The following is a 12,070-nucleotide window of genomic DNA, read 5'->3' as shown; positions in this document are numbered from 1 at the left end:
GGGAGAGGCTGAGGGTTGACGACCCTTCAGGTCAGGCTTCAAGAGCCTTCCTTTCTGGGGTCAGTCAGTGCAGAGGGACAGTCGATGCCTGGGGAAGCAGGGACTCCTACTCTATCACGCACAGGCAGCCCCCTTGTCTGTCCCCCTCGGTGCACAGCCTGAGGAGCAGGTGGGGCAGGGCTTCATTTTCAGTCTCCTTTAGCATCTACTGACTTTTTCCCTTAAAAACCTGTTACCTACACATTTCCTTGCACCTCCAGAATTTTGATGAGTGAGAAAACCCACATACTTCACCTCCATCTCAATAAGTTTCTTCCCTTCCCATGGAAGATAGAGGGTCAGAGATGACCAGGGACCCTCCCCCGTGCTTGACATAGCAGATGCCTCAGGGTCCAGTTTCCAAGCACTGGCTGGTGCATTTACCCCAAGTAATGATGATGATGGTGGTGGTGGTGGTGATGAATCACACAGCCTTATTCCTCAAACAAGGATAATGACAACAATGATAGAGGCAGCAGCAGAGCGTCAGAGAGAGAACAGACTTTGGAGCCAGACTGCTTGGGTCCGAAGGCCAGCTCCACCTCTCACTGGCCGTGGGAAACTGTAGGTCACTTGACTTCTTTGTGTCAGGCTCCCTCATCTATAAAATGGAACTCAGTGCCTAATTATGGGATGTGTTTAGATGGGTGCCTGACACGTGATAGCATCCTTACCAGCTATGGCTATTCTTATTTTATTGATATCATTGCTGTAGGCACGAGGCCTTTTCATGTACTGTATCATTTGAATCTCACAATCCTATGAGGGAGAAGATATTATTATTATTATCATTATCACTCCTTATAGATAAGGAAACTGAGGCTCAGAGAGGTTGATGGACTTGCCCAAAGATACCCAGCCTGGCACGGAGCTGGTCTCACCCTTGCAAAGCTATACAGCCCGGTTACCAGGATGATAAGCGGCGCTTCACCGTGATCCCCGCCAGCCAGATAGGAGGTTCTACTGCTTCTACTTAATGCATGGAGATAACGGCCAGGTGAGTTAAGCAGTGCCCACACAGGCCTGCCTCCCCTGGCTGAGCTGCTTTTGAGCCAGCTGATCAGGACCGCTCTTCAGAATCACAATTTAACTGCTCTGCTGCGTCCATTGTTCTGTGCGTGGAGGCAGCTGCCCCCCTGGCCATCCCACTTGGCGCTGCGGCGGTGATTAATAAGGACATTCTGCATTCACGGGAGGCCTCTCAGCCAAGGCCTCCAAGTACTTTGCAAGCATTAATTAAGCTTCATGGCTGCGGCTCAGGTATGCGGGGGCCCTGGATTCACTTTCTATGTCTTTAGCTGATGCAAGAAGACACCAAGTCTCTCCCCCAGCAAGCCCTGGCCTTCAGCCTGGCCAGGCCCCAGTGGGCATTCTTCATCCCTGGGGTTTGACCAGAATCATTTGTAGAGAAAAGACTTCCTGCTTGTTCTTCCAGACTTCAGAATAATAGCCAGTACTCAGAAGCTATTTCCCATTTGAGTTAGGTCCAGGCCAAGAGCTCCATGGCTGGGCGCTACCTGGTGCCCACCCCTGGCCCACCTCAGTTAGAGGGGAGCCGGCGTAGCCCACGGCTGGCACCTTCCAGCATGTCAGAACCCACTGTGCCTGTACGTGGGACCTTCGGGTCAGGCTGGCCCCTGCACCACCTTTGCAGCGTCCCCTACCCTCCACTCCCGGTTCTACCCTCACAAGTCTGCCGCCTGCCTACTGTGGCTCTGACGTCCGGAGCTGGTGGGGAGGTGGGAAGAGACCGCATAACTCAGGGTAGAAAGCTTGGGCTTCTACCCAAGGATGTGGGGGAACCACAAAAGGGAGGGGCAGGGTCAGATTTATGCTTTGAGATGACGGATCAGGGAGATACGTGTGGGCGGTGAGGGAGGGGGAGGCCAGAGGCCGCGGGGCCAAGAGGAGGCCGTTGTGATGAGCCAGGGGAGCAGGGATGGGACTCTAGTGGGCCGAGTCAATGGAGGGAAGGAGCCTGAGAGGAGTTTAGCGAGGAGATTTTTAACTTTTTATTTTGTAATGGACTATAACCGGTTAACAGTGACAGTTTCAGGTGGACAGGAGAAAGACTCAGCCATACATATACATGTATCCATCGTCCCCCAGACTCCCTTCCCATCCGGGCTACCACATAACACTGAACAGAGTTCCCTGTGCTATACAGTAGGTCCTTGTTGATTATCTGTTTTAAATATAGCAGTGTGTTCATGTCGATAGAGAGGAGATTGACAGGACTTCGTGACTCCCTGGAGGCAGCATGAGAAAGGAGGAGCATCCCTAGATGACCCTCTGGGCTGTCAGACCCACTCCACTGGGCAGTTATGCCCTCCGTGTCCAGCACTGGGCTCAGGAAACTTGTGGCCAACTTGGCCTTATTAGTGCAGATGGGCTCCCCCAGCTTCCCCGTGAAGTCATGTCAGAGTGAACAACCAGACCCAAACCCCTCGCCGTCACCTCCCATCTCCCAGACACCACCCTTTCTGGCTCAGCCAGGGATTGAGGTCCGGCACTGAGCCCTCAGCCTCCACTCCTGGGCCGTGGACATGCCAGGCCACCTCTGAGTTGACTCACGTGAATCTGGGGGTGGGCATTTGTTCCCCACTTGGCTGATGAAACCAAGGCCCAGGGGTTGAGTGACCTGCCTGCCTGGGCTGAGTGGTGGCCCCTGAAGGGTGTTCACGCCCTCATCCCTGAAACCCGTGACTGTGTTACTTTATGTGGTAGAGGGAACTCTGCAGATGTGATTAAGTCAAGGATTTTCACCTGGAGAGATTATCCTGCATTATCCAGGGGGCCCAATGTAATTACAACGGTCCTTGTAAGAGGAAACAGGCAGATAAAAGCAGAAGTGATGTATTTTAAAGATGGAGGAGGGCACCATGAGCCAAGGAATATAGGCAGTCCCTAGAAGTTAGGAAAAGCAAGGAAATGGATTCTCCCCTGGAGCTTCCAGAAGGAGTGGCAAACAGCTGACACTGATTTGAGCCCAGAGAAGCTTATCTCAGGCTTCTGACCTCTGAAACTGTGAGATAATAAATTCCTCAGCATCGTCCAACTACATCAGAAGTTCCCAGTAGGAGGTATCGTTTAATCTGGGCAAGAGAAGAGGTTTGTCTGGATTCTACCCAGGCCGACACAAAATCACAATCAACCTCTTTCCCTGCCCAGAATAGGGGAAGCCATGGGTGTCAGGCCTGGCCCTCATTTGAGCTGGGACCTGGGCAAGACAGAGGGATGAGCCCCCTGGAAATGGGCCAGAAGAGCGTGGGCGACACAAGATAGGAAGGTGCTCAGAAGAGGAAAATGAGAATTTCGCTGTTGTCACAGAAGTATGAGCCCCAGAGGTTTGAAGTGCCCGGCAAGGGGAGAAGCGGTGGGGAAGCATTCCGGTTGTTACTGGGGGTTTCTGCCATAGGTGGATGATGCCAAGGATCTGCAGAGAAACGGGGGGCAATGTCCCCTGAGGCTCAGATCTGAGATGAAGGCAGATTGCTTCCCCTCAGTTTAACCTCAAGGGAAAGAAGAGTGAATCTCTGCCTCCTGTGGGCTAATCTGCCACAGAGGGAGGAGGCAGAGCTGGGAGCGCCTGGGTGGAGCCATACTGGTTCTTCATCAAAGTGAGGGGGTTACAGTTAGGATTTCTGAGGCCCCTTTCCAGCTTAAAGTGTCAGATTCTCCTTGACAAGGAAGTTTCTTTTACCATTGTGCATATACATGGACCTGCCTCGGTTTATAGGGCTTTGGTTATGATTGATCACATTCACACTGTCCTGGGGGGGCTTTGTGGTTGTTTGCAAAGTTAAGAGTTCATTGATCTTCACAGCCTCTGAGGCTGGAACTGGTATTGTCCCATTTTGCAGTTGAGGAAACCGAGGCTCAGAGAGGTGATGTGTTTGGGTTAAGGTAGTTGTCAGAGCCAGGATTTTTTTTTTTTAATTTATTTGCATCAGGCATTGGTTGCAGCATGCAGGATCTTTAGTTGTGGCATGTGAAATCTAGTTCCTGAGCAGGGATTGAGCCTGGGCCCCCTGTACTGAGAGTGTGGAGTCTTAGCCACGGGACCTCATGGAAGTCCTCAGAACCAGAATCTTGACTGAGCTTTTCTGGCCTCCCCTTGGCCTCCTTATGACACAGCAGGGAGCTTGAAGAACATCCTGTTCAGGCCTGCTCTGTGACCGCACCTGGCCGTGCTCCAAGCTTGTCCTGGGATACCTCTGCTTCAGGCCTGGACGGAGGGCCTTGGCCCACCCCACTGTTTACCCGCTATCAGGTATTTCTGAGCTTGGCCCTGTTCCAGGCCTTGGGGAGCCCTGAGCATGGAGGAACAGGCTGACAGATGCAGCAAGTCATGGAGGCTGGCGTGGGCAGCCCTGGAGCCCAGCAGGGCCTGAGTGGGGGCTGCTGTTCAGTGGCGTTGGAAAGAGGGACCATCTAGAGGCCTCAGTAGAGGGTGGGGCAGCCCACACTGGGGTGGACGTGGCCAAAAGCATGAGGGTAAGAGGTCAAGGTGACCAGGGACTGGGGAGCACTCCTGCTCAGGCAGGCCCTTCCTGCACAAAATCAGATGATCTGGTTCCACCTTCTCCAGATGTTGCCTTCCTCACTAGCCCTTCCCTTTGCTCCATCAGAGGAAACCCCTGCAGGACCCTGGCTTCACCCTTCAGGGATTCGGGTGTGGGTTTGAGGTGGTGGGGAGACGCTGGGCCAGCACACACAGAAGCACGGCAGGTTGGTGCCCAGGGCCAGGGGGTGATCACCACCCTCCCGTCCTGCCACTGGGACGACGGTCTCCTCTGATCCCTCTCTTTGGCCAGGAGCGCTGCCATGTCCTTGCACCACTGGGGAGACCCTGTGTGTACATGACATAGTATCACCGTCCTGCAGATGCTGTCTGGGGGCTTTGAATCCTGCACCTTCCCCCCAGGGCACCAGCCCTGCTCTACTGCCCACTTTGCTCACCCTTCCATGTGGTGTCAGGGGGGCTGCAGGGGAGTAGGCCTCTCTGGAGACCCTTGTAACTCCTGGACACTATGTGGAGAGCACTGGTGGTGGGTGCCAGGGGTATGTGGCATCACGGAAGTCAGGTTGGACCCGAGTGCACATGACTGGGTAAAGTGACTTCACTTCTGAACCCAGTTCTCTCGTCTATAAGATGGTTGAGAGGAAGAAACGAGAAAATTCTTATAGAATGTTTTAGCACTGTGCCAGGTACCCAAAAGCTCAATAGATGCTATGTAGTTCTCCTGCAAAACTGTGGCCCTGGTGACTCTATTATAAATGAGAAGAAATCCTTAAAGAAATAGTCCCCAGTAAAAGGTACAGAAATCTCACAAGACAGGGTGGAAGAGAGGCCTGGGCCTCAACCAATAGAATGCTGTCCATCATGGCATACCACCCACACATCATCAGACAATAATAGGCTTAGAAGGGCCAGAATCAGAAATTCTGGCTTTAGACTCTTGGTTGTAGATTCTCAGCACATGGAACAAAAAGATAATCCTCATGGATGTCACTAGAGGTGGCCTGCAGTCAAGGCTGGAACTGATGAGGGGGACCTCCTCTATTGAAAAGAAGTTGGATGCTTTGTGTATGGATATGAGAATTGGACCATAAAGAGGGCTGAGCACCAAAGAATTGATGCTTTCAAACTGTGGTGCTGGAGAAGGCTCTTCAAAGTCCCTTGGGCTGCAAGAAGATTAAACCAGCCAATCCTAAAGGAAATCAATCGTGACTATTCATTGGAAGGACTGATGCTGAAGCTTCAGTACTTTGGCCACCTGATGCGAAGAGCTGATTCACTGGAAAAGACCCTGATGCTGGGAAAGGTTGAGGGCAGGAGGAGAAGGGGATGACACAGGATGAGATGGTTGGATGGCATCACCAACTCAGTGGACATGAGTTTGAGCAAACTCTGGGATATAGTGAAAGATGGAAGCCTGGAGTGCTGCAGCTAGTGGGGTCACAGAGTCGTACACTACTTAGCAACTGAACAACAACAATGATGCTTGGGGCTGATGTATTATAGGCAGGAGCCCTGCAGGCCAATAGGGTCTCTTCCAGCCACAAGGTTCAAAGACTCCATGTGAAGAGCCAGTGGCTGGGTTTCCCCCAGTGGGGAGGGATGGGGACCAGCTTCCTCATCTCCCTAAAAGAACCTTTGGATCTGGGGGACATGACAGGAATGAGAGGAAACTCAGCTGAATGCCAGGGGGACAATGAGGGGCCCCTAAGGAGCGAGAGATCTGGCCACTGGAGCAGATCTAGGATGGGAAGAAGGCATAACAAAAGGCTGGGAGGACAGTGGCAGGAAGCTGGAGGCCCTATGGGAAGCAGCAGATCCTAAACTCTTTGGATTATTGGAGCTGTGAGAAGACTTCCTCTATGCTGGGAGGCTGGTGGATACTAAACAAGATGTTTGGACCAGGCCCACCCCCGGCTAGTGCCCAGTGGCAGGGATTCAGAAAACAGGCAGCCCTGCCGAGTGAGGACAATGCACACAACCCAGAAGGGACACACTTGGGGGTGCCAGCCCCTCCTCTCTTGTCTTATGCTGCAAAGAAGGCAGCTGCATGTGGGTCCCTGAGCTTGATGATGTACCTGCAGCACAGAACCTGGCATTTGGGGGTGCCCAGAAGAGTGCTAAGGGGGTGGGTTTGACCAAAAAAAGAATGGGGACCCCTGGTACTGACCATGGACTGGATTTTTCTAAGGAAAATCTTTAGAGTTCAGAGAGTAGAATAAAGTTAAAAATAAAAGAGGCTCTATTTTAGGATCTCTTATCTATTGCACTAATCATCCTGCCCCATTTTTGCAAAGTGCAGAGCATAGTTCTAAACAGATTTTTCTATGATCAGCCATTCAGGCAACATGTGTGCTGAGTGTCTAGTTTCATGCAGAACCAGGTTCCAGGGGGGCCAGACACAGGTACACCCACAAGGAAATGAATGTTGACTCGATAACCTCATTTGGTCTATGACAACCCTGTCAACATGGGGAGGGCGCTGGGAAAAGAGGAACCACTGGGCAGGTTGGCCAAGGTCAAACTGATAAGCAGTTCTTGATCAGACCAGGAAGTTCCTCCGGCTTTCCCCATGGCCGCCTCAAGCTGACTGCCAGCTGACCCAGCAGCTCACCGTGACTCTCACAGAAGTGACTCACTGATGGCATTTCCAGTGGCAGCTGCTGAGTGTCCGAGGAAGAGATAGCCTTCAGAAAACATGCAACAATGAAAAGCTCCTAACAACTGATATAAAATCAATCCGATGAGGAAATAGCACCCCACATAGAAATATCCCCCAGAGGCCCAAGAAACAGATCTCCTCTCCTCGAGACTCTTCCTGTCACGGCCCTGCTTCCCAGCTGTGGCTGTGCCCGTGTTTGCATCCACCAGCCAGACTTGGGCCTCAGCCCCATGGTGCTCGCCGCCTTATTAACAACAACAATACATCTGAGAACTTCTCTCTGCCAGGTGCTTTAAACATGCTCATTCAACCCTCCCATCAATCTGCTTAGGTCGATGATTTTTACCATTTCATAGATACTGACAGTCGCTCAGCTCCCAAGTTTCAGAGATTTAAGCTCAGTCTGTCTGATTCCAATAAGATGGTCTACTTCTCTCTGGTTGTCAGATTTGCAGGTGGCAGGGAAGAGCTGGGAAGGACTGGGAACACATTCCGTGAAAGAGGCCCTAAAGATATCCTGAGGCCCTGGGCAGCACTGTCCGATAGAGCTTTCTGTGACGATGCAAGTGTTCTGTGTCTGGGCTATCCACCTCAGCAGCAATAGCCACGTGTGGCTATAGGGAATGTGAAATGTGACTGAAAAACTGAATTTTTTAAAAATTCATTTATTTATTTAGTTTTGGTTGCCCTGGGTCTTTGTTGCTGCACATGGGCTTTCTCTAGTTGCTGTGAACAGAGGTTCCTCTGTGTTGCGTGCGCGGGATTCTCATTGCAGTGGCCTCTCTTGTTGTGGAGCACGGGCTCTGGCGGCACAGGTTTCAATAGTTGTGGCTGGCGGGATCTAGGGCGTGGGTTCAGTAGTTGTGGCACATGGGCTTAGTTGCTCTGTGGCCTGTGGAATCCTCCCAGACCAGAGATCAAACCTGTGTCCCTTACATTGGCACATGGATTCTTACCCACTGTACCACCAGAGAAGTCCCCTGAGTTTTTAACTTAAATTAAATAGCCGTATGTGGCTAGTGGCTACTGTGCTGGACTAATAGTCACCGAGGGCTGTGGGCAGAAACCAGCAGGATGACGCTAGGTCGGGATCTGTGCAACTCATGCATTTGGGTCATAGGAACAGGACAGGGAATTGAAAATGGCTGGGGCCCAAGCTGGCATGCCGTGAGCTCGGGCCTCAGTGGGTGAGGCCTCTGCAGTCACCTCTAGACGTGGGAGCTGAGACATTAAATCACGGAAAGGAGGGAGGGAGGAGTGGGCAGGTAGAGGCGAGAGGAGGGGCTTGGAGAGTGGAGGCAGGTATCAGATGAGTTCACCCGAGGACCCGGTCCCTTGTTCTCTGAGCTAAAGCCGCATGAATGCGAAGGAAAGAAATCTTCTCAGGGTCAGCTAGTGGTTCTGCCCCGAGGGGAAGCAGCTTCCTGTCCCTCTGCCAGGTGCCCTAGACTTCCTGTGAGCTGTGTGCACCTCCGTCCACATCCTTTTCCTTTGTTTGCTTTGGAGCATCCAAGCAGCCTGTGCCTCATCCTGGGGGCTGGAAAATAAACATCACCGTGGAGACAAACTCACTTGGCTCCACTTACAGCGGGCTGATGGCCTGTGATTTGCTAACTCAAAGGCCCTTTGCTTCTGTGAGCATTGCCCTAGAAGCTTTGCCCAAGCATTGCCCGTGGAAAAAAATATCTGAGGCCGAGGGCAATAAACTGCCTGTGATCAGAAAGACTTGGGAAGATCCCTGACAAGGCATCAGAGGCAAGACTGAATAGGACAGCCTTGTGGGCTGCCTCGGCCGCCCCGCTTTTGCTTTGGCAAGCTGAATATGGCCCTCCGCCCGCTCCTGCTGCACCCTGCAGATGTGGGGGTAGTCGTGAAATGCCAGAAGGCCTGAGCAACTTGCTCCAGAGGGGCGTCCTTGCTGTGGGCTTTCAAGGGCTGGGATGGATTTACCCTTTTTCCTCATGCTGCCTTGAGCCTGGACGCCTGGACCGAAGAGGGCAGGAAGTTGACCGTGGGACTAGTCACAGGGAGTAAAGGGCCCAGGGTGTGATGCTGAGACCTGGGACATCCAGCTCCTTTCCTGTTCCGATTATGGGAGGAGGAGAAGCAGCAGTGTACTTGGGAAGTTTACAAGACCTCCCTGAGGTTCCCACACCCTGGAACCTTCCATCTGTCCTTGAGCCTGGACTAGGGGCTGGAGAGGGTCAGATGAGGACACAGGTGGCCACGGTGCTATGTACAAGTCACCCAGAGCAGGCCGTGATCAGTCAGGCTCTTGATTCTGGAAACTACAGTGAGGTCAGAAATCCCAGTGGACAGTCAGAGCAGGCTAGCCTGCTCCAGCCAGGGGAGCCTCAGTGATGTGCCCAAACTTGGCTGCCCCATGGGAGGTGACCCCTCTGTGATGGCTGCACAACAGGTGCCGAAGATGAGGCAGACATGGGTGAGGGTCTAGGCTCCTGTAGGGTTATGGATCTGGAGTTGATCCTGGCCCACCAGGTGCCCCGAGGCTAGGGTATAAGGAGGCTAACAGCTGTTACTGGAAATCTGGGCTCCTGTGTGGCAAAGCCAAGGCTGTCTGCTTTACTACTGGACGTAGTAGGTTCAGTCCAATCTGCCTGCCAGACCCTGCATTTTTGGGGTGAAGCTTAGTGTAATAGGGGCTCAGATGGTAAAGACTGCCTGCAGTGTGAGAGACCCAGGTTCGATCTCTGGGTTGGGAAGATCCTCTGGAGAAGGAAATGGCAACCCACTCCAGTATTCTTACTTCGAGAATCCCATGGACACAGGAGACTGATGGGTTCCTTAGGGTCACAAAGAGTCGAACTAACACTTGCACTTTCACTTACAGAGCCAGGTACCAACCAATCAGAATCACATGCAGGCAGGTTCATGCTCTGTCCTGGAGCATGGTTGTTCTAAAAACTCCACCAGCCTCTGTGTCTGGGGACCAGGGAACTCTGACTGTCCTGGGAACCTTGGTGCCCTACTGGATTTCCTGGGAAGGCTCTGACTGGATTGGGGGATGCTGGGCCTCAGGGCTACAACACTGATTCCAGGAGAACCATCATTTCTGCTCTCAGTGGGAGCTTGGTGTTCACGTGATGGCCTCTTCCTTCCTGGCCTGCAGTGAAGCCTGATCAACTGCAGCCTGGTTGGGGATGGGCAGAGCTGTGTAGTTCAAGGCTGACACAGGCCTGTCCCAGTTCTCCTTGTCAACATGAGTCTCTACCAGCCCCTTGGGCTGTGCCCTTCCCTGTTCTTTTTCCAAATGAAGAACTTGAGGACCAAGGGAGGAAGCTCTTCCTGGACCAAACAGTGGGTCCCATCTGAAGTTGTTGTTTAGTCTCTAAGTTATGTCTGACTCTTTTGAGACCCCATGGATTGTAGCCCGCTAGGCTCCTCTGTCCATGGAATTCTCCAGGCAAGAATACTGGAGTGGGTAGCCATTTCCTTCTCCAGAGGATCTTCCCAACCCAGGGATCAAACCCAGGTCTCCTGCTTAGGAGGCAGATTCTTTTACTACATAACCCCCCACCTGAAGAGAGGGGAGTAATTTCTGGGTCTGCAGTGAGGAAAGGAATTTAAAGTGGGGCCAGGCTTCCAGGGTGATTGTGAGAGGAGACAATACTTGCTCTCCTGCCCTCCCTGCCAGCTCCTCTACCTACATAATGCTATCTCCCACTTTCCCCTTCCCCTCTCTCCCTTTCTTTTTCTTTCTGGGAATGCACAAGAACATTTTCCAGAGAGAACACGTAAACCTCAGCAAAGCCCACTATAGTGTCCCTCTGCAAATATTTGGAGCAGCTGCTTTCTTTTGCCTTCCCAGTCACGCTTTTTATCGACTGCAATGCCAGGGCCACGGGTTGTGATTCTGTGGCGAGAATCAATTTCATAGATGTCAATAAACTAAGAGGAGGATTAATCCGGACTCTGAACATGACAGCTATTTTGGGTCAAGTCTACATTTCACTCCTGAATGGACACTGGCTTACCCCTCCTTTCCCTGGTTCAGCTCCTTAGCTTTCATTTTGCGTTCACACACTGAGTTTGGCCATTAGCCCTGGGCTAATTTCCAACCTTGGGGGCCTTTCCCCCTTATCACCCCTACTGTTCAGCATGAAAACCAAACATTATGGAAGAGAATTTGAAAATATGTCATGTGGAATTGGGCCAGTCTCAGAGCAACAAATTCTGTTAGGTTTCCCTCTTCAATCTGCACCCATATGTGTGGTGGCTGGACCTGGGAATTCTCTTTATGGTCTATTTATTCAGTTAATGTTAGATGCAACTCTGTGTGGCCTTTAAGTCTTCAAGAGCATCATTTCCACTGGCTGCAAAATGTCGTGTCGAGTGGGTAGACATGCATTATTTAATCACTTGTCTTCTGTGCACATTATTGCTGGAAGCCAGGTCACCTGACCTGATTTTGGCTCATAACACACATTTGCCAGTCCCAGTGCAAGGAGGTGCAAAAGTGGGGCCAGATTTCAGATGCAACTATTCATGAAATATTTATTAATTGTCAGTTAAGGCCAGGAAACATGCCATGGGGGAGAGAACAAGGTTTAGGGGAGTAAGAAATGTGGCCCTAGATACCCAGTGGCTTGAGAGTCTGGTTGGGGCAAGGAGACAGAACATCAGGTCTCACATGATGGATGGATAGTGGGGGTGGATGTTAGGGCTTCTGATCCCCAGGGAATGTTATATTATAGCTGGTTCTGAGACACTAGATTCTCAGATAATTGTGACTTATCTTTTAAACATTGATGCATCCTTACTGAGTTGTTTTTGTTTTTTTTTTAAACAACTAGTTTTTTCATTTTTTTTTTAAGGTTTGTTTATTT

At 51.5% G+C, this 12,070-nt stretch overlaps 1 protein-coding gene and 1 long non-coding RNA gene across 4 annotated transcripts in view; one reads left to right on the top strand and one right to left on the bottom strand.

The window, feature by feature from the left end:
- Positions 1-12,070, bottom strand: part of SMPD3 (sphingomyelin phosphodiesterase 3) — an 83,466-nt gene that overhangs the window by 54,539 nt on the left and 16,857 nt on the right. The window lies entirely within an intron of this gene.
- The window catches only part of LOC122420371, a 52,028-nt gene that overhangs the window by 25,467 nt on the left and 14,491 nt on the right, over positions 1-12,070 (top strand). For all 3 annotated transcript variants that reach the window (XR_006263275.1, XR_006263274.1, XR_006263273.1), the window contains exon 5: positions 847-1,036. This is a non-coding gene — a long non-coding RNA (uncharacterized LOC122420371). The remainder of the gene's footprint in view (positions 1-846; positions 1,037-12,070) is intronic.

Source organism: Cervus canadensis, chromosome 18 (genome assembly GCF_019320065.1).
Source record: "Cervus canadensis isolate Bull #8, Minnesota chromosome 18, ASM1932006v1, whole genome shotgun sequence".
Classification (NCBI taxonomy): domain Eukaryota; kingdom Metazoa; phylum Chordata; class Mammalia; order Artiodactyla; family Cervidae; genus Cervus; species Cervus canadensis.
Note: the sequence above shows the minus strand (reverse complement) of the source record. Positions and strands in the feature narration are given on the sequence as shown.